Source organism: Acomys minous, assembly GCF_964271855.1.
Source record: "Acomys minous genome assembly, chromosome: 1".
In the NCBI taxonomy this organism is placed as follows: Eukaryota; Metazoa; Chordata; class Mammalia; order Rodentia; family Muridae; genus Acomys; species Acomys minous.
The window spans coordinates 97,732,335-97,753,228 of NC_140483.1; positions in this window are offsets into that span (position 1 = coordinate 97,732,335).

Sequence of the window (20,894 nt, forward strand, 5' to 3'; positions counted from 1 at the left end):
CTACAGGGTCCCAAGTGCAGGCTGAAGTTTAGGTGTGCTCAGCCAGTGTAAAGTCGCAAGAACAGTGACTCAGGAGGGACTTACAGGGGAAACGAGGGAGCCACAGAAGTCCGTGGATGAGAGCATTCTCTAGTGTAGAGCCTCCGAGACAGGCCTGGGTTCTCTAGTTCAAGACCAGGAAGAAGCCATTATGGCCAATAGTAAGAAGAGCAGAGGTGGTTGCAGAGGAGCGAGGGAGACCCCTTCCCCCACCCCCCACCCCCTACCCCGCCTCCAGTCCTTCTACACTTGCTTGCTGTGATCCAGAGGGTGGCCTGCTGGGGCTTCTTGGAAAAGGAGGGAGTATGGGCTGCCTGATCCTTTGGTGGATCCTTTGGCTAGACTGACTGAGGATTCTAAGAATAAGCCAGAATTGCCACAGGCAAACATGTCAGGAGACTAGTGGTCCATTGTCCAGAGAAGAGATGCCAGGAGAGTATAGGGACAGGTGAGAGCTGTTGGAATCTGGGCATATTTTAAAGAACCAACAGCGTTCCTACACAGTGAATATGGATCATGAGGAAAAGAGTGGGCGGTGACATCAAGATGTTCTCCTTTTGCAATTGAAACTCTCACAGCGGAGTTGCAACCGTAGCAACTGAGCTACAGAGGATCAGGTTTGAACTGTCTGGAGCTCAGTTTGGAACATGTTGAGTTCATTATTGGACATTTAAGTGGAGATGTCCTGACGGCAGTTAGGCCTGGAGCTCATGAGATAAAAGATAAAAAGCTTGTAAGATACAGATATCATGTAAGTTAAAAAAAAAAATTTTTTTTTTAAGGTCAAGGAACATGATGGCACATGCCTTTAATGTCAGCACTCAGAAGGTGCAGGCAAGTGGAGAGCCGTCAGTTGAGACTAGCACCGTAAGTTCCAGACCAGCCAAAGCTACTCCGGGAGACCCTGTCTCAACAAATAGGGAGTATGCATTTTCTTTGACAGTTTTGTGGGTTATAGTCTCACAAAGTGCTGAAGTCCAGGCATGTAATTCACAATCGAGCACTTGTCTTGCGTGTATAAAGCCAAGTTTTTGGTTCAATGATACAAGAAAACAATAATTTCTTGTCTGAAGTCCCACTTGGGGCCAAGCTGATTGGTCTAATGGGCCTAAATAGTTTCACACAAATGTCATTTTACCAGGGAGCCAGATAAGTAGAGCAATCTGAAACTAGTGCTTCGGTCAGGATGTCCATACATGGCCTCTAACAAGGTGATACTGACATGGACTATCTCCATGATGGCTGACTTTGGGTAAGAAAACACCATATAGCTTTTCTGACCTGGTCCAGGAAATCACCTAGCTTCACATCTTCCCAGAGGTGTGGCGTGGTCACATGGAGATGAGAGATAGAGCCCCTGTAAAGAATGGACTCTGCCTCCAGGTAAGGGCTAACCCAGTGCAGCAGACTGGGACTTGCCTAGGTAATCACCCTTGCCGAGTACACCGTTATAATCTGCTATTTACATTCCATTTTTGCACTTGAACTAGTTCAAGGTTGGGAAAAGCTCTGTGGCAGGGATGGAGAAAGCAAACGCATATTCTTGAGAGTACTACAACAGGCAGCTCACTGTGCTCTGGAGACTGGAGTCTAGCAAGTATTGATTAAGTAGTCTTGTTTACCTGTGGAGTAGATTCCAGAAAAAAAGGGGTGTAGCTCCTGCAGCAAGACTATGAGCCTTCTCCTGAAAGCCTATTGCTAGATCTTTTCCATCTCTTCGGATTCCAGAGCAAAGGCTAGCTGTTGACTCAACCTCAGCTTCCCAGGTGAACCGAGTTAGACAGTGCCCCTTCCCCAGTTCATGGCCACCTGGAACCTGTGAATAGGGTTTTATTTGGTATAGGGAAGTATATGTTACATAACCATCATCCATCTCTGACACTGGACAGGCCATGTCACTTATTGTTTTTAATAGGAGCTTAGTGTAGACAGACCTAAAACATGCTTAGAACTTGACCTTGCTCTGCACAAACCCTCAAACTAGAGCAGACTAAAGCCAGTGGGGCCCACAGCCTGAAAGCTGGCTGCCCCTAATCCGCAGGCTGAAGAGTTCAGTGCTTATAGTTGGAAACCTCTGACATGGTGGTGGTGGTTTATGAAGCAGGAAGAGCCAAATGGACTGATGCAGAAACGAATCCTCAGGGGTAGCATTAACTCCAAAATTGGCTGTTGAACAGGAAATGGATATTGTAAGTAAGAAAAATAGTGTGTGGCCAACTGTCTGTCACCTGCTGTAGCTTCAAGGACAGAAAGTAACTAGCTAGAACCTAGAAAAAACTGAAATGTAAACTACCTTAAGGTGACATGGTTTGAATACGTAGTGGCCCCCATAGTCTCAGCATCTTTAACACTTCGTCTCACTTGGTGGCAGTGTCTGGGGAGATGTAGGTTCTGCCCCCTCACTAGAGCAAGTTCATCACTGTGAAAGGGCTTTGAGAGTAAAAAGCCTCACCTCCTTCAAGTTTGCTCTCTCTGCTTTGTTCTTGTGGTTCAAGACATGTGCTCCCAGCTCCCTGTTCCTGCCGCCATGCCTGCTGCTTGTTGCCATGGCTCTGCTTTACCGCCACGGACTCCTACCCTCCTGAAACTGCAAGTTGAAACTCTTCCTTCTCCAGATTACCTTGGTTATGGTGTTCCATCACAGCAACAGAAAAGCAATGGATACGGTGCGATCGCAACAAATGGATGAATTCAGGAGAGACTGTATTGGAATCTAGGACCTCGTAAGAAGCCGAGCATGATGCACACGCCTGCAAACCCAGCTTCAAAGGAGTTAGAGATGGTAGAGCTTGCTAGCTGAGCCTCGCTGAGAAAACACAAAGTCAGGGAGAGATCCTGCCTCAAAGGAATAAGCTAGAAGTGATAGAAAAGGACGTTCGTTGCTCTCTTCTAGTCTCTTCAGTGCACATAGGCACATACACTCATACACATATGTTCACATACACCAACTACTCACAGAGACTCATGCAGACTCAAATAAATGAATAAATAAATAAATATTTTACATAATTGAAAAGTATCTAGAATATATAGCCATAGCATCCACTGTTTTGAGTTCTGGAAAAACTGAGGCATGGCTGTCTCATAGTGTAGATATAAGAATTCCCAGAAATCTTATATGCAGCGTCCCATTAAAGCCTAAATTAGCTTAAATTAGAGGTAAGTAAGCCTCAAAAAATAGATGCTTAGCACAAGGAGAATAGTAGGTGTGCCTTTCATAGTTGATTAGGAACAAGAAAATAGCCCAGTTAAGGTTTTAAGGGACTTAGGTTCATGAAAGTGCTTCCAGTATAGACTAAAAGAGACTTACACAGAGACAAAATGTGAAAGGGCCTCATAGATTTCAAATCTCAAGCTGGGCAGAGGCACCCAACAAGCTCATAAGTGGGCCACCTAGTGGAATTGGAGCATTGCTGTGAGTGGTAGAGGACCTTCTGTGGTTACCTTTCCAAGGCGGAGGCTTTGTTCTAATTATCTTGTGCCTCTTCTATTACTCATTAGAAGTACTATCATGTTAATTATCAACCCTAAGTGATAAATCTTTAAAACTTAGCAGGTTAAAAGCACATTCATTATGTCACTCTGATTCATACAAATTTCCACCCGTGTTTGTGTCTTGCCTGGAGAGTTCGTTGGGGGAAGCGCTACTCCTGAGAAGTTGGTTTTCCTTAAGGGCTTTCAGAACGAGGGCTTGGATTTCTCAATTTCTCACTGGAAGTTACCTTCTCTTCTTTCCCTATAACCCACCAACAAATCAGAGGCGGAGGCGGGGCGGGGCGGGGGCGGGGCGAGTGTGGACAGACAGATACTGGCCAACTAAAAACCCCAGGTGTTATACATCCTAACCGCTAGAGGATCTCCCTCTATTTTGTCATACTCTGCTGGTTAGCAGCAAGGTATTCTGGGAACAAGGACTACTTCCAGGACCTGACGGGACTACCGTAGAAGCTGTCTCTGCGGAATCAGCTTTTAGCAGGTGCCATGAGCAGAGGAGGCTTTGGGAGGGGAGGTCACGGAATAGGGTCAGATGTGAGCAGCCGTTAGCAGAGGAACATGAGGGGGATTGCATGGTCCATCCTGATTTTTCCTACCCTCTCCCCCGTGTGGTTGCACCCCTACTGTAGTCAGTCTCTTGATAGGGAAAGTGAAACGTCTGTACCATATGGGGCTTGGTTCTGTAGTTCGTGTGAGCTAGGGAAAGAGGAGTCTGTGAATAGCAGGTCCAGATTTGCGTATTAGAAGAAACCCAGGAGTCTGAAGTACATCCCAAACGTCTTAGCCCACATTAATGGAGCAATGTGGAACTTTGAAACCACAGGCTGGTTAGGCCACTGGGTTGACCCACTATTGCATTTCTTATATTCATATCATTTGGGCTTTCTTAAAATAAATATACAATTTAGTATAAATCCCCAAGGGAAATGTGTAGTTTATTTGGAAACACTGTAACTTTTGCCCCCATGGTTCTTTCAACTAATTACAAAGGACTTAGAAGAGATGCTTTGACCCCCAAGGAGATGGGGTAAAGAAAACTGTGAAAGAATGTGCCTCATGGAAAGCCGTGGAGCCTGTGCTCTCTGCCAGTGGGGGCAGAAGGTGGGATTTGGAAGGTCAGAAGTTAGTTTTTCAGGTGAAAAGTTTTATGGTCCCCCAAATCATCTTGGGAACACATGAAATATTTAGAAACCAAAAAGTGGCTCAGATTATTACCATGCACTTCACAAAATTCCCTGCTTGAAAATGAAGAAAACGCAGCCCAACTGTTTTACCATACTCAATAAGTCTCGAGTCATTGTGGTTTGGAAAAATGCACATGCAGACGATGATAGCAATAATTAGTTAGCGTGAATGAATGAAAGAAAGCAGGATACTGTGTTTTTCCCAGACAACATTTAGTGCAGAATCTTTCATTTTTCAATGCAGTAAATACCACAGAAGCCAGATAAAGATGATGACCCAGCTTCCAAAACCATACCAAAAGGAGTGGAGCCAGCACAAGGATCATGGGAAAATGCTACAAGCCCCGCTGGTTGGAAATAATGGTGTTTGAGTCGTGGTACTGCCAGACTCTGGTGTTTTCCAGCAGACTTCCAAAAGAGGACTATAAAATGGATGCCAGTATGGTCATACCGTGCCTATAGTTTTGTTTAAAATGAATTTTTACGCTCCATTAGTCATTTTGGTCTCACTGAGCACCTGTTTCCTGCCCACTGTCTGGTACAGGTGGTACCAAAGTTTACAATGATTAGTGAACCAGACAAAGTCCCAAACAGTCTCCAAGTGGATATTGCCATCAGCCTCCACATTATCTGATTTAGATGTCTCTTGATATGTGTGGGCGGGAACTCGAAAAAGCCAGAAAAGACACTGTTTCATAAAAAGCAGTAAGGAAAGTGACTAGGAAGACCCCTGGCAATGAGGGGTAAAGCCTTACTCACGTGAGCTGAGTTAGCCTGATCACAGCTAACTTTGAATCCCCCTCTAAGACTGCAGAGGGACAGGAAGTTACTGGTCAAGGCTTTAAACCCAGGGGGCTCCGTGGCTGCTTGAGAAACTTTGGAATGTGCAAGCCTTTGCCCTAGGTCCTTAAACGCAAGTACAGCTCATGTGTAGTTCAGGGTATCCCTTTAGGGCACCAGGGAGGTGCTTTGGATGACTTCCTTCCTCTGACTCCAGGGCAGGAGCCAGCTTCTGTGGTACCCTATGCCCTCCCAAACCCACAGCATACCTAAGAGCCAGGACTGGGCAAAGTGAGGCCCAGACAAAGGCAGGCACCATCTCTCCTTCCTGTGCAAGGGCCTGTCTGTTGAGCTGACTTTCCATTCTACTGCTGTAATTTTCCTCACGAAGCAACTGGCTGTGGAAAGTGTGGCCTAAAAGTTAATGTGCATGTGGGACAAACTTCTGGGACCTTCCCCTTGGCTGAAGAAAAGTATGGGGGTCATTTCCTCAGATTCTGTCAACCTAGTGGCACAGTTCCGCCTCTGCCTCACACCACGGACTCTCTGTACAGCTAGTCCGTGTTCCTCCTGTTGTGTCCACTGCTGTGCCTCCTCCCTCCCGTCCTCTTCCCATCCCCATGTGGGCATCATAAAATGCCTTGTTCAAAGTAGGTAACGTTGGGGGGCAGCTGGAGAATATAATCTTGGCTAACCATCATATTATGACACATCAACATTTAAGAAAAAAAATTAGAAGAATACTTATTGACCAAACAACAAACAAACAAACAACTGCAAGGCTGTGATTAACTAGAGATCTTACAATGTCCAGGGAACGTGTAAAATGTGCACTCAACCAAATCTTGCCTATAAAACTAAAATGCAGTATTCAGTCAGTCTCTTGGCCCCAAAACATTTCCTGCTTTTTAAACTGGTGAGTACTAAACAGGATTTAAAGTCTTCCTTGATGACTCAGGGCCACCATTATGGAAAACAATTTCATGATGATGTGGTTTCCTGGGGATTATTAAGGTGGGAGAGTTGCTGGCAGCTATCTGATGCCCGGACCACTGGAGTCTTTGAAGTCTTCCTGTGTTACCTCCAGCCTCGCTTGCTATCTATTCTTTCTTCCCCTGACGTCAGCCTGTCTTCTACTTCTAGTAATCTCCATGCAGGTCTAACAGGCTCAGTCCACCTGAGGGAGCTTCGTTTTTTTGCCTATTTACTAATGACTTAACTGCCCCTCTGTTCTCCTGTTTGCTTTAAATGTTGCATTTCTTTTCTCTGATACTAATTTTCACTTCTCTTGATAGTGATGCGGGTTTTGGTTTCTAATTTATAGTCTTGTCTAGTAGTCTGGAGGAACGATGGAGGCCAGTTTTGTAGAACTATAGAACTGTATAGAAGCATAGAACTGTGCTGAACCTCAATATCGGCTTTCTCTTTCAAAATCTTTTGTCTCTTATTTCCATAACCACCATTTGTGTTCAGATGTTACCTGTTTTTTATTCATTTTCACTGATAGACCAGTTTTAGAAGGGGATTTAGAAAACCTGGTATTAGAAGGGTTTTAGGAAATAAAAACTAATAAGAAATCACCTAGAAAGTTTATGGTTTTGATTTTGTGAGACAAGGCTTCTCTATGTAGCCCTGGATGTCCTGGACTCACTTTGTAGACCAGGCTGGCCTTGAACTCAGGGATCCACCTGCCCCTGCCTCCCAAATGCTGGATTAAAGGCATGTACCACCACACAGCCTGAAAGCTTTTTTGTTTTTTGTTTTTGTTTGTTTGTTTGTTTGTTTTTTAATCAACTTTAAGCCAAGTGTGGTGGTCAGGGCTTAGTACTAGTTTAGGAAACTGAGGGAAGACAATCATAATTGGGAAGCCAGTCCAGGATACAGAGTAAGACTCTGCCTCAGAACCAATCTACTTGAAATGGACTCTGCTGAACGTCCCAGACGTTCAGTAATGCACCCATAGATGGATAGTTTGAATAGCTGGCTTCCGCTTTGCAGACACAGGTCCTAAGGAGTTATTATACACTTTCTTTTCTCCTTTTAGCACTTAGTTTTTAGGGCATTATTTAATCCTCTAACACGTCTGGCCAAAGTGATGTTCAGGAAATTTTTACTTGAATAAGATGTTACAGTTTATGAGTAGCAAAATTCAAATTGCAGTTCACATCAGTGTAAAGTGTGTTCTTTCCATAACTTTCTTGTTATTTTTGCTTGCTTTAGAGTCTCACTCATTGGAATACATTAATTATGCATAATAATGAGTTTCATTATGATATTCTCATATATGTATGTGATGTGTTTTTATTGTACTCACCCACCACTCCCCTCTTCCACCCCTTTCCCTCGGCTCCTCCCTTTCTCTTATCAACTAATCTTTCTTTTCTTTTCATGCCGTGTGTGTGTGTGTGTGTGTGTGTGTGTGTGTGTGTGTGTGTGTGTACACGCACTTGTGTCCCAGCCTCTATGGGAAAGGTGGAATCTGTGAACCACTTCTCTAATCCATAACAGAATGAGGATGAGCCCAATCTTGTGCAGATAGTCATAGCTACAGTGGGCCATTAGCACATCAGCATGTCAGGCCTGGGAGTATATTTTATCAGTGACGTGTAGATGTCTGCATCTGGGCTGGGTGGCTCAGTGAATAGCCTGCTTGGCACACAGGCATGGGTGCTTGAATTCAATTTCCCAGAACCCACATAAGGAGGGCACCCGAGTGTGCATCCCTAACTCCTGTGGTTCTTCCTTTAGATGGGAGGTGGAGACAGGAAAGCCCATAGAAGCTTTCAGGCCAGCTAGCGGGTCATTTGCTATAGGGAACGCAAGTAGCCCTGCCTCACATAAGGTGGAGGAGGAATGCTGGAGCTGCAGCTCAGTGGGTATACTGTAGGCCTAGGACACCAAAGGACCTGAGTTTGAATCCCTGCCACCTCAATGTCTCTGAGCTTGGACACTGGCACACAACGTGGAAGGTGAAGACTGACACCCAAGGCTTTCCTCAGACCTGCATGTGTACAGCAGGGTAATGCACACATCTTCACTCAGGTATACAAACACGCACGTAAATACACATGCACATACACTGTCCTCAGCATACAGATTGTGGGTCAGTACTATGTGAAAAACATGCAGAATGCTCACCAATGTTTGTGGAGGGTAGTTAAATTCAGCGGCCAGAATGCTGTAAATGTCTCTGGCAACAGAGAAAGGTAAAGTGTGCAAGTTCTGATGCCTCAGTAGTAGGTGTTGGAAATTATTATGGAGGATGTGGTAGAAATAATCCGAATTCCCTTCTCTTGAGCCTTCTTACTGCCAGGTCTTGTCTACCACCAGCACGTGCTTTCTGAGTAAGCCATCATGGTTTCTCTTACAGGCTTTATAGGCAGGAATGAGAAGGTTAGGGCGCGTGAACAGACCTCTTGTATTGGGTTTCAAGTATTGGTCTTACTCTGGCTTATATGTCCTGGTAAAGTTCTAGCAAAAAGCTGATTGCTGGGCCTCTCGCTTCTTGCTTAGCATTTTGGTGGCCTACGGTTAAGGGACAAAGGAAGTGGCCTCTCGCGATGCGAAAGATATCCCATTATTTTGTGTTTGCCATGGTCTCTTTCTCTGCTGTTGGCGGGAGGTTCATGCTCACTCTCTGCACTGCAGCCAGGGACTGAGTCTGGGGCAGCAGGGAGGCCACGTTGAGACGAGGGACCCGGAGTTCATTCTCCTTAGCAGCCCCTGGGCCTTTCCTGAAGGCGTGGAGGTCTCCAAACTGGCAGTGCACATGGCCTTCCTCCTCAGGGAGGCAGAGGCGGGCAGATCTCTGGGATGAGTTCTAGGCCAGCCTAGTCTACAAAGCAAGTCCAGGACAGCCAGGACTACACTGAGAAACCCTGTCTTGAAAAAGAGAAATCAGTGGAGATGAAAAGTAAGCGAGCTTTCATCGACACGGATGCAAACTGTGTGCTAGATCCTCCTCATCTTTCTGACCTCACGTTCACCTACTGACTGGTTTCATCAACTACGCATACGGTGGGCCACAACGCACCCCGTTTTTGTAGCCTCTCCAAGTGGTTTTAAATACAGTGTGAAAATTCTTGGTAAGTATTCTGACATTTGGGCTTCTCTGTGGCTCCTAAGGGAGTGTAGTGCTGACAGTGCTCTGCCCCAGCGGAAGGCAGCATGTGCTGTCTGGGGGGGAGGCCTCCCTGAGTTCTAATGTACATGGTGGCTCAGGTAAACTGATTCTTCTCCTCATCCACCTCCCCCAGACATGGCTGACATCAAACTCACAGACATCCACCTGCCTCTGCACAGGCATGTGCCACCACTCGTGACTGCCAGTCCTTTATAACGGATTACCTTCATGTTCTTTCAGTGCCTCTTGTCTAAACAACATGAAGTATCCATTTCAATGTTACCTTTCTCAGAATATTTTCAGTGTATTTAAGATCATATTAAAACGAATAAATGAATATGTTCTTTTCCTCTCTTAAAGCAAGTGTCTGTCAAATGATAAGTAAAGTAGCCATCAAAAGATTTTTCTTCCCACGTATAGTCTACCTTTGAACTGTTTTTATTTAGTAATTTAAAATAGTACTATTTAGGATTTATATCCCAATTCTAATAGTTTATAAAATTACCTGGGTTCAAGTGTGATTCGTTTCACTAAAATTCCTTCTACTTGGCTGAGAGTCAGATTATCTGGATAGATAAACACCCAACAGTTCCGGAAGCTAGCTTGCCTGCAAGCGCTGGGCTCTCGGCTCCCTGGCAGCAGTCTCATGTGCAGCCTCTACCCTGGAAGTGCAGCTGAGCTGGCCTCCTCCTTCCTTCCCATCTTGTCCCACTTCCGGCCTTTGTGTCTGCTCAGATGTGGACACTGGAGGCCTCTGGCTCCCAGGACTCACTCATGGGTGAGTGGGTGCTCAGAGGGGCCAGCGAATGGCCATCGAGTCAGTGCCCGGCTCATCAAGTCTCACGTGACTTGTTAGGCTTTCCAACTGCCTCATTTTTACGTTCGGATTTGCTATTTTTTTACTATTCTAAAAACGACCTCTCCGACTTTCTTGCCTTCAGCTCTGTATTATACAACCCAGAAAGACCAAGCCTTTCAGAACTTTGTGTTATATTCCAATGTCAAAAACCAAAGTCTATTTTCCAGTCTATATTTACCTCTCCAAAATTTATACCTTCAAAAGAATTAGACAAGAAAGCATTCAAAGGTTTTTGTCTTCAACTGTGCGTGATCAGTATTTAAGGTGAGGCTGGGGTGATGTCTCGGTGGACAAGCACAAGTGTGGAGAACAGAGTTCTGTTCCCCAGCCCCTGCTAGGACCTGGGCCCAGTGGCGCACAGCAGCGGTTTCAGTGTCCATCAAGTACAAACAGGTAAGATCGCAGAAGCTCACTGGCCAACCGGCCTAGCTAAATCCACACACCCCACTCTCACTGAGAGACTGATTGAGAAAGATACTTGCTGTTGACCTTTGACTCTCACATGCGCACACATAGATGTACACACTGATGCACTCAAAACACCCAGTAAATAAATAACGAATAAGGAAAAATAGAGAGACCGAAGTCTAGCCTGCTATCCGTGGACACACTATCTCAAGCGTGCACATGCTTGGACTAAGAGTGACAACTCAGAGTTTTCCAAATAATTTGCCTACACACAGCCGCATTATCAGGCTCTTCCTTCCCTGAAACCCAAAATAAGAATGGGAATAAATAGCACATTTACAGGAAAGTGGGGGAGAGCGGTATGCAGGTGTGCGCAAAGAGAGAAAACACAGGCTAAGCCTGCTTCATACGACTGGCGCTGCAGTAAGCGTCTAGACCTTTGGGAGTGGGAGAACACACTCACCTCTTTTCAAGAGGACCCCACCCTGGGACTCAGACCCCTCCCACACTGCCGCACGGAAGGATTCTCAGCGTAAGTGTGTGTGGAGGCCAGCTCTCTTGGAACTACAGCCTGAGGTTCAGGGCTCATTGGCAGTGTCAGGGGAGCTACAGATGCAAGGAGAGGGAGCATCTGACGCCACAGAGAAGAGCAACAGGCTCAGCCTGACTGAAGTGGATGCCACAAAAAAAAAAAAAGCTATTCATTTGATTGGAGAATTGCCTTAGCAGGATAATGATAAGTTTTCTTTTCCTTCTCCTCTGAAAAAGAATTAATGGGTTTTATGTGGTGTCAGCTTTGAAATTTTCCTAATTAGGCATTTAAGGGTCAAGGGTCTCAGCAGCCCTTTCTCTCGGCATTAGTAAAGGGCAGAACAGTTCCTGAGGAGGTCGGAAAGGGTTAGCTGTATGTATTCCTTGTCATCAAGGGAAAACTCAGTAGGCCTGTTTGCTCAGTCCAGGCACAGTTAAGAACTTTCTGAGGCCTTTGATGTTCAAAAATGGGGAGCCTTCCACTGGCCAGCCTGGACTAGGAGAGGATTCATGTGACAGAAAAGTATTTTCCTGAGGATGACGAATCCAAGCTTCTTTCATGTGTCAGGGTACTACTCCAGTCTAGGGCACGAAGCAGTTTTGCATAAGGTATTTGTTTGTTTGTTTGAGTCAGGGTTTCTGGCTGTAGCCTTGGCTGTCCTGGACTCCCTTTGTAGACCAGGCTGTCCTCAAACTCACAGAGATCCAACTGCTTCTGCCTCTTTGAGTGCTAGAATTACAGGCGTGCGCCACCGCGCCTGGCTTATAAGGTATATTTTAAGAAGTACAGTGGAACAGCAGCTGCCATTTCATCCAGCCACTGAGGTCCAGGGCAGTGGACAGAATGGAAGTTTTGCCATGGCATTTTGAGTTCATTTGTCTTGTTTTGATCAAAGCAAAAATCACCGTGCATTAGATTTTTTTTTTATTATTATTATTATTATTATTATTATTATTTTAGATAAAAGAACTTGGTTGCATTAATCTAATTTTATGGACCATCTGCAGGGGATTCCTTTAAGTCAGGTGTTAATAGACCTTAGGAGAACTACGGCCCGAGTTCCTTTGGCTGTGATACACTTATGTAATTTTCTCATTGTTGTGGCCAAGAATTTGATCTTGAGGGAAGAGGGTTTATTTGGGTCCCTTTGAGGAAACAGTTCCTTCTTGTGAGGGAGGGGTGGCAGCGGTAGGGCTCTCGTGGCTGCTTGGCAGAAGTTTGAAGCTCCTTGCTCACATACATTTCCATGGGCCAGGAGGCAGAGAAAGGATGCGGGCACCCAGCTTTCCCCTGCTCCCGTTATTCAGTCCATCCAGGACAGCCACCCCGTCAGTGAGCAGGAGTCCTCCTCCTTCAATTAATGCTTAGAGGAAAGGCCTTCGCGGCCTTCGCAGACACACCAAAATGACGGCTTCAGTCAGTAACCTAGTGGCTCCAGTCTGTAACCTAGTGAGCTGATAACAAAAATGACTCCCACGACACTGGAGACCCAGTCAAAACAGTAGGGCAGAGAGCTGCAATCAAGGCAAAGGGCATCCTTGCCTGACACAAAGGCAGGCACGTGCAGCATCCATCTTTGGGAGTGCCGTCTTATGTGGCACCCTGATTTAGGATGAGGTGGGGGAGACCAGGGGCATGCATATGTGTACAGGTGCGTATGAAGTATAGAGCTCAATTTTGGATGCTTTCCCTCAGGTGTGACCTGCACTGATTTTAAGACCTATTTATCTATGTGTGTCTGTTTGTGTGAATGTATGACACGTGTTGTGTAAATGCCTGAGAAGGCCAGAAGAGGGTGTTGTACCCCCTTGGAGTTGGAGTTTAAAGTATTGTAAGCTACTGGATCTAGGTCCTCAGGAAAAACAGGAAGTGTCACCTTTAACCACGGACAGCCCTCCAGCCCCCACCTTGTGTCTCTGAGACAGGGACTCTCATGGACCTAGGGCTCAGGCTCGCCAAATATGCAAGTGTGTCTCTGTTTTCCCAGTGACTGGGATGAAGTGTCAAGCCCCATGCGTGGCTTTTCACATGGGTACTAGGGATGGATCTCAGGTCCTTGTATAGTAGGCATTTTACCAAATGAGCCATCTTTCCAAAGTCCCTACGTTCATGTACTCTGTTGCTCACTCAACTCACCTTATAAATTCCAATGTGGTGAAGATAAAAGCTATTCTAGCCATGGAAAAAAAGTTTTATTATAAACCTAGTCTCCAACATGGAAATTACAGAATGAGGGCAAATTAACTGGAAAAGGGAAAGAAATGAGGAACCCAGAGTACACTGAACTGAGCCCACACTGGGATCAGCAGCCAGACACAGCAGACATTAGTTCCCTACCTCGAGAATAAGAGACACTGGATCAGCACCCAGAGCACAGGGGACCCTAGATCAGCACCCAGAGCACAGGGGACCCTAGATCAGCACCCAGAGCACAGGGGACCCCGGATCAGCACCAAGAGCACAGTTGACACTGGATCAGCACCCAGAGCACAGTGGACACTGGATCAGTACCCAGAGCACAGTGGACACTGGATCAGCACCCAGAGCAAGGAGACACTGGATCAGCATCCAGAGCACAAGAGACATTGGATCAGCACCCAGAGCACAACCAATCAGATGAACCAAAGGCTTGTGGTGGCTGTAGGCCAAGCATTTGACATTTGGCACAGCTACAGGGTGCCAGGTACTGTGCTCAACTTGTCATGGTGGCACAGGCCTTGTCCTCTGGGAGCTCATGCAGGCAAAAGGAGGACTTGCATTTTAGGAAAAGAAATCCTACTCCAATTTAGGGTCATTTTTAAATGCTTTCCCACTAACAATTTTAGACAAAGACTTGATACATCTAGACCTTGCCGTCATGACAACGATGATGGATCCTATTCTGACTCCTCCTTGCCTTCTAAAACAACTTTACAAGACGATATAAATAAAAGCGTGGGGGGGTGGGGAGGGATGAATTACAAATGTTACAACTCTACTGAGCTGAGCACCAGGGGTTGCTCAGAGTCCCTAATTCTCATCAGTGCTTTTTCTTTAGACACAAAAGCCAACTTTCCTAGCTCTTGACCTCTCTCCCTCATAGCATTCTGCTTTTTCATCATGACCACCCCCCACCCCACACACACCCACACCCCCGCCTCCCCTTGTTCAGTCTGGGTCAGAGGAGGCAGCCTGCCCTGCAGCCTGCCTGTGAACTGAGCCCTATTGAGAGCAGAGCTTTTTCACCAGTGTATCAAAGCAATCCAGCGGCGGATTAAGGAAACAGAAGGCTACAGCCTTGGTTTAAGAGTCAGGTCATAGGAGCCTTTGAAGGACTTAAGCTCTTGGAGGGGGAGAAAAGGTGGGAAGCAAGTTCCAAATGCACACCCACTTAACTTATAAAGAAGAGGTGGGAATATAAAGAGAGATACCAGACTCTTTAGGAAGATAATGGCACACACGGACCTTAGTGGGTATCTCCTCCTTCAGTACCACTTGCCAGGGCAGACAGAACGCCTTGGTAGCTTTCACCACAGAAATCTATTTTCTCATGGTTTTGGAGAAATGAAGAAGTTGATGATCAAGGGATGGAAGGTTGGCTTTCTCCTGGGGTCTCTCCTCAGCTTGGTGGTGGTCCCCTTCCTCCCTCTGAACCTCTGAGTCTGCATGTCCGAACGTTCTCATAAGAACCGGCATCAAATACGGGCCCAGTATTGGCACACAGTTCCCAAACCACTGTCTCTGCAAGAACCTCCTGTGAATGCTGTTGTGTTTATCTGTGGATGGCATGCACACCGGAACATGATTCTGCCTTTTAGATAAGTGCAGTCCTGTTACATGCTACGACATGGATGAGGGAGTCACGAAAGGACAAATACTGCACATGTTCACTTAGATAAAGAACCTAGTTAAGCAGGGCATGGTGGCGCACGCCTTTAATCCTAGCACTGGGGAGGCAGAGGCAGGAGGATCACTGTGAGTTCAAGGCCAGCCTGGTCTACAAAGCGAGTCCAGGACAGCCAAGGCTAACACAGAGAGACCCTGTCTTGAAAATCACCCCCCCCCCCAAAAAAAGAACCTAGTTAAAAGAAAACAACCAGAATGCAGAAGAGTGGCTATCAGCGGCTGGGCCGGGCAGAAGCCAATTGATTTAGCAGGTAGTTTTTCTGTGAGAGAACGAATATGTGTGTGTAAAAATGGGGGAAAGTACGCATTTATACAGTGTGTGTACTCAATCATAACTTAACACATCAAAATAATGCTTTGTAGTAGACAAGAAACAATGCAGTGAGAGGACTGTATTTCCTGACTTCTCTTTGTTGTTGGATTTGGATTGTGGTAGGGTGCCGGCCCTAACACGAGGCACCAGCATCCCGGGGAAAGCAGACTAGGAGTCCCTTCTGGATTGCTGTTTTACCTCTCTGTCTGAGTGAAAGGAAAACTTCAAAATGTCTGGTAACAGAGTGGTCTTTGCATACCCTGTGGCAAAGATGCCGAGCTGTGTGCACTGGCACCATATTGTGGACACAGCCTGCAACCAACACACTTTGTCGCTGTCACTTTGATAGCACTGTTTATGCTTAGACCATGTGTAGTAGTGTTACAAGGAGGATAGTTTTGCTTCAGAAAACTGGATTGCCTTCTCAGGTATGTGGCACGCTATGTTGTTAGCAGGAGCTGTGTAAATCCCGTGTAACTATAACCTCCTTGGGTCCTGTCATGAACACTTCATTCCAGGAAGGCATGTATGCCCCTGACCCCCATATCTTTTGAGAAGTGCAGACTAGATGGCTTCTCCCTGTTTTAAATTTGATGGTAAAAAGTTTTTGTATTTTAAACAGAAAAAGAAAGAGGAGAGGGAGAGCTGGCTCGGCGATTAAGTGCGCTTGCTGCTCTTGTAGGGGACCTAGGTTCAGTTCCCCGCACCCGCACGGCAGCTCCCAGTCCTGTCTCAATGCAGTTTCCAGAGGATCCGATGCCCTCTTCTGACCTCTTTGGGCACCAGGCATACAAATGACGCTCATGCATACATGCAGTCAAACACTTACACCCACCAAATAAAAATCAAACACTTTACACATAAAACTGAGAGCCAAAGAGAACGAGGTAGATTTGCTGTGAAGCTCAGGTCTGGAGAGCTGGGCCCTCAGGCGACTTGAATAGCCTCTCATTCCCTCTGACAACGGTGGCCTCAGTCATGAACAGCAGTTCAGTTGCCCACAATGCTGCGTCAATAGTGCTGCAATGGTCCCAGCGAGCTTTTGACAAGAGACGGCCTGGGGTGAGTGGGCTACATGGCTGCCTATGCCCAGGACAGAGTCTCATTAAACCATAAAGCGGTTTTATTCGGGCTCCCAATTCACTTGCTGTACTGCTTCATCGTGCGCTGCATCACATTTCTGTCCCCTGAGTACTATGTGCGCTCATACTGAAGTTCTGAAACCCTGGTCCTGTCGCCATCAATTCCCAAACCCAGTCACAACCAACTAGAATGGTGTCTCCTTTCTGTCCTTGCTTGGTCCTACCAAATCATCTGGTGTGGTGGCAAATAGCTTTTCATGGGAGTCATGGGTTGTGTGAGCAAACGCTCCTTGGCAAAACCATACAGTGATCTGTGAACCGATCAATTGAGAAAACGCTGGTTTCGTTCATCATTTGAGAAGGCAGCAGATTCAGTTACAGGCATCAATGGCTGGAGGAGTCACTGCGGCAGGAAGACAGACCCTTAGTCCTTCCAGCGCCACTGTATTCCCTCCCTGTGATGCTTAGGTGGGCCAGGGCCAGGCCATCACTTTGCTCACAAGGCTGAGGTCAGAGAGGAATTTATTAACACCCGGCAGCCTCCCTTCCTAGCTGCTATCACAACCAACCATCCCTATCCAAATGCCACTAGAAAGTGCCACTGACCAAGGTAAGTCTTGTCAGTGGGGCTATTCTTCTTTCACACCAACAGGAGCACAGTCAGCTTTCAGATGAACGCGGCTTCCCTGGCCTTGGCTTTGCGATAAATGAAAAACCATATCTAATGGTATTCTGTTTGGAGTGACTATATTAGATAAATGACTCCCATCCTGTACATGTATTTATATAAATGAATTCCCTTTATGAGGCGCTTTAAAAAGAAACATACCTACATATTGGCTCCTTACAGACTTTCCTGAATGAAATCTAGTTTCTGAGGTGTCTGCGGAATTGCGGTAACTCCCTCATGCCACCGCTCTCCCAGCCTACAGGTAGCGCTACGCTTCATGCTGGGGCACAGCAATGAGCAGCAAGTGGAGATTTGGAAAGGCGAAGGCGGCCTTAGACACTTAGAGCCGCACCACTGGCCTCTCCCTGTTGCGCAGTGCAGCATCTGGGTTGATATTAATGTTATCGATGCCGAATTGTTTGCTGCTGTGGCCCTGCCAGAGTTGCACCTTGAAGTCACATTGAATTTTATATCTTTTCCCATCAAGATATTCTGGTAGTCCCTCTCTGAGTCTAAAGACGGAGGAATGCCATTCCTGGGCTAGCGCATTCACTGTCTCTGTCATGCTCCCTAAAATCTTGAGTGTGGGAGATGACTTCTCAGAGGTTAAAAAAGACAAGCCAGGGCCCTGGGTGAAAGGGATGTTATTTCTACCTGCTAGGTTTGGAAACCAGGGTCTAATCAAAAGGAAGGCGTCTTCTCTGTTCTTTGTGATGTTACCTGCTATAGCCATCCAACTTGAGACAGAGAGATCCCGAGTCTCCCGCAGAAAGACACTGCAACTCTCAATAGTTTTGGGTAAGTTCCTGAAGTCTAGAACCTCCACTGAGCTTTTTATTTATTCATTTTAAAAAGTTTAGTCCTATAGGGAGGGGAAGGGGGAGAAGGCACAAGCCTTTAATCCCAGCACTGGGAAGGCAGAGGCAAGTGGTTCTGTAAACTCTTCAGAGTGAGTTCCGAGACAGCCAGGTTTACACAGAGAAACCTTATCTTGAAGAAAAATGACAACAACAATAATGAATAAAAAAGTAAAATAAAAAAATTATTTTTATCACATTTTATTTATCATGCATTTTTCTCAGTAGCGGGTCAGGGAACAACTTGAGGAAGTCTTCCATGTGGATCCAGGAAATCAAAGTTTCATCAGGCTTGGAAACAAATACTTCTTACTCCCTGAGTCAGCTCACCTACCCTCTCCCCCAAGCTTTTTGAGCATCATAAAATAAGCTGTTGTGGGTTGTAAATAAGACATTATAAAGCACTCAGGTGAGACCCAGGCAACCACCCAGATGGTTATTAATAAGTAGCTTGGAGGGTCTGCAGAGTTTGGGAGCTGCGCAGTCACCCTCTGCCAGCAGGCCTGGCTTGAGGTCATCACGCCGGCTTTCCCACAGAAATTAGGGTGGGGCCAGTCATCAGAACAAGTAAGCTGAGAGGAAAAGAAAACTTTCTCCAGAACTCAGTCAAGCTCCCTGGAGGAAGACTAGAAGCAAATGAACGAAGCTAGATTGCTGTGGCCCTTTGGGTCAGCAGCGAAGTGGTGGTAATTCACTTAGTCCCTGTACTGGGAGAAGCATTCGGGTCACTGGCTCTAGATTAAATAAATGCGAAGGAAGGGACTTTTTATCTAATTGAATGGGGTGAAGAAAATGCTCTTTGATGTGCACCTTCAATAAAAAGAAGATACCATTAATAACAAGTTGCAGCAGGCAGGCAGCAAGGCTCCTGGGATGGATCCCAGGAGGGAGGAAGGGAGCCCCGCAAGGGCCAGGTCTGCAACAGAGTTGTCCCCGCCCCAGCGGCAGCCCTGGCTCCCGCTAGCGTCCTCACCTGCAGCGCGTGTTGGCCAGCGACACCCGGCTAGTGTCCCTGAGCCCGCTGAAGCAGGGGCAGCCTCCCACCTCCGAAAGACCACCACCACGCCTACAGTTATCACCGGGTCACCTGGGCAGTGTGGGAAAGCTCGCCGCGGGGCCCAAGACAGAACCCCCATAGCACACCCCCTCTTCTCTTTCTCCTCCATTTCCTCCTCCCTCTCCTCTCTTGCACCCTCTGCTCTTCCTTCTCCCCCTTTCCACCTCCTATATCCCCTTTCTCCCCCTCTTCCTAGCCTTGCAACTCTTATTGAAAACCTATGGATCTGCCCTCCCTGCCATCCTTCTTTCCCCATTCCTCCCTGCCCCCTTTCTCCTTTTCTATTCCTCCTCTCATCTCTTTCCTTCTGTTTTCTTCCTTTCTCTTTCCCTCCTCCAGTCTCAAAATTTTGCATTTAATTTATAGAGACAAGCCGTTTCTATCTCAATTTAAAAAAGCGCTCTTTCTTCTGGCTGGCCCCTGGACCATCCTGAAAGCATCCCGGGAGGCTTCCGGCCATCTGCCTCAGCGAAGCACAGCGGGGTCGCAGCCTGAGTTTGGCATCTCTCTGCGCTCTCTGCGCGGTGGTTGATGAATTTTTCCTGAGACAGTTGGCGTCACTGGCTTGCAGTTAGCGCATGGCATACACCGGAAAGGGCTGCGTTCCCCAGTCGCTGCACGTAGGCCGGCGCTTCTAATCGACAGATCAGTTAACCTGCTTACCAGACACCTGACAGGAAGGTGGCTGGCGTGGTGGAGCTGAAAGGACAAAGGCCGTGCGTCAGGAGTCCAGGGTCATGTTTCCACCTCGGCCGGCTGTGGGACTTAATCACCTCTGCGGGCCCAAACCCACCTTCTGCATTGAGGACCTGGATAAAGGGGCTTTGAGAACGCTCCACCGAGGATTAGAGAGATAGCATCAGCGCGCAACTCTGCGGTCTGGAAAGAAAACGCTGTGTCAATACCACTGGCTGAACTCAGCCCTCTCCAGGCTGTTCGTCTGGCCTGTGCTTCCTTGTCTGTTTTGGCATTGTTATGTAACCCGACGTGTACACGGATGTGCCTGTGGCGATGCGGGAGGGAAAACAAGTGCGTTTGGGGAGGCACGATGGGATTTGAGTTCACAATAGACAATATTAAAGATCGGAAAATTCCAGACTGGGAGATTCCCCTCGATTGGACAGGCTTCACGTTACACTTGGCCTTCCAAAGAGTCACTGAAATGTAATACCAAGGTTTCGGTCGTTCTTTTTTCCTTACTTGTCCATATCCAAGTGTTGATCTTTTAAAAACAGTAAGAGATTTGAACAACAGATAACAACACGGGGACGGGGGTGGGGGAAGCTCACTGGCCCGGCTGGGGTCTAGCAGGGAGCCAGCCAGTTCACTCTGCTCAGTGCTGGAAGTGTGCAGAGTGGAGAACAGTGAGACCCGATGTCCTTTGTGTAGTGATGCACTCAGCCGGGCAGGCACGGCAGGACATGCGGTAAGTCTGTGGGTTCAGCCAGCCTCTCCTGCTGCAGCACATGGGCCTCACAACCCAAAATTGGCTGTGCTGCTCCCCAGTGTGCACGTGACTCTACGGAGGCTTTTGTGGCTTTTCTTTAAGCCCGATAAACCTGTCACTCATAGACACTGATTTACTACCAGTTAGACACAAACAAATAACA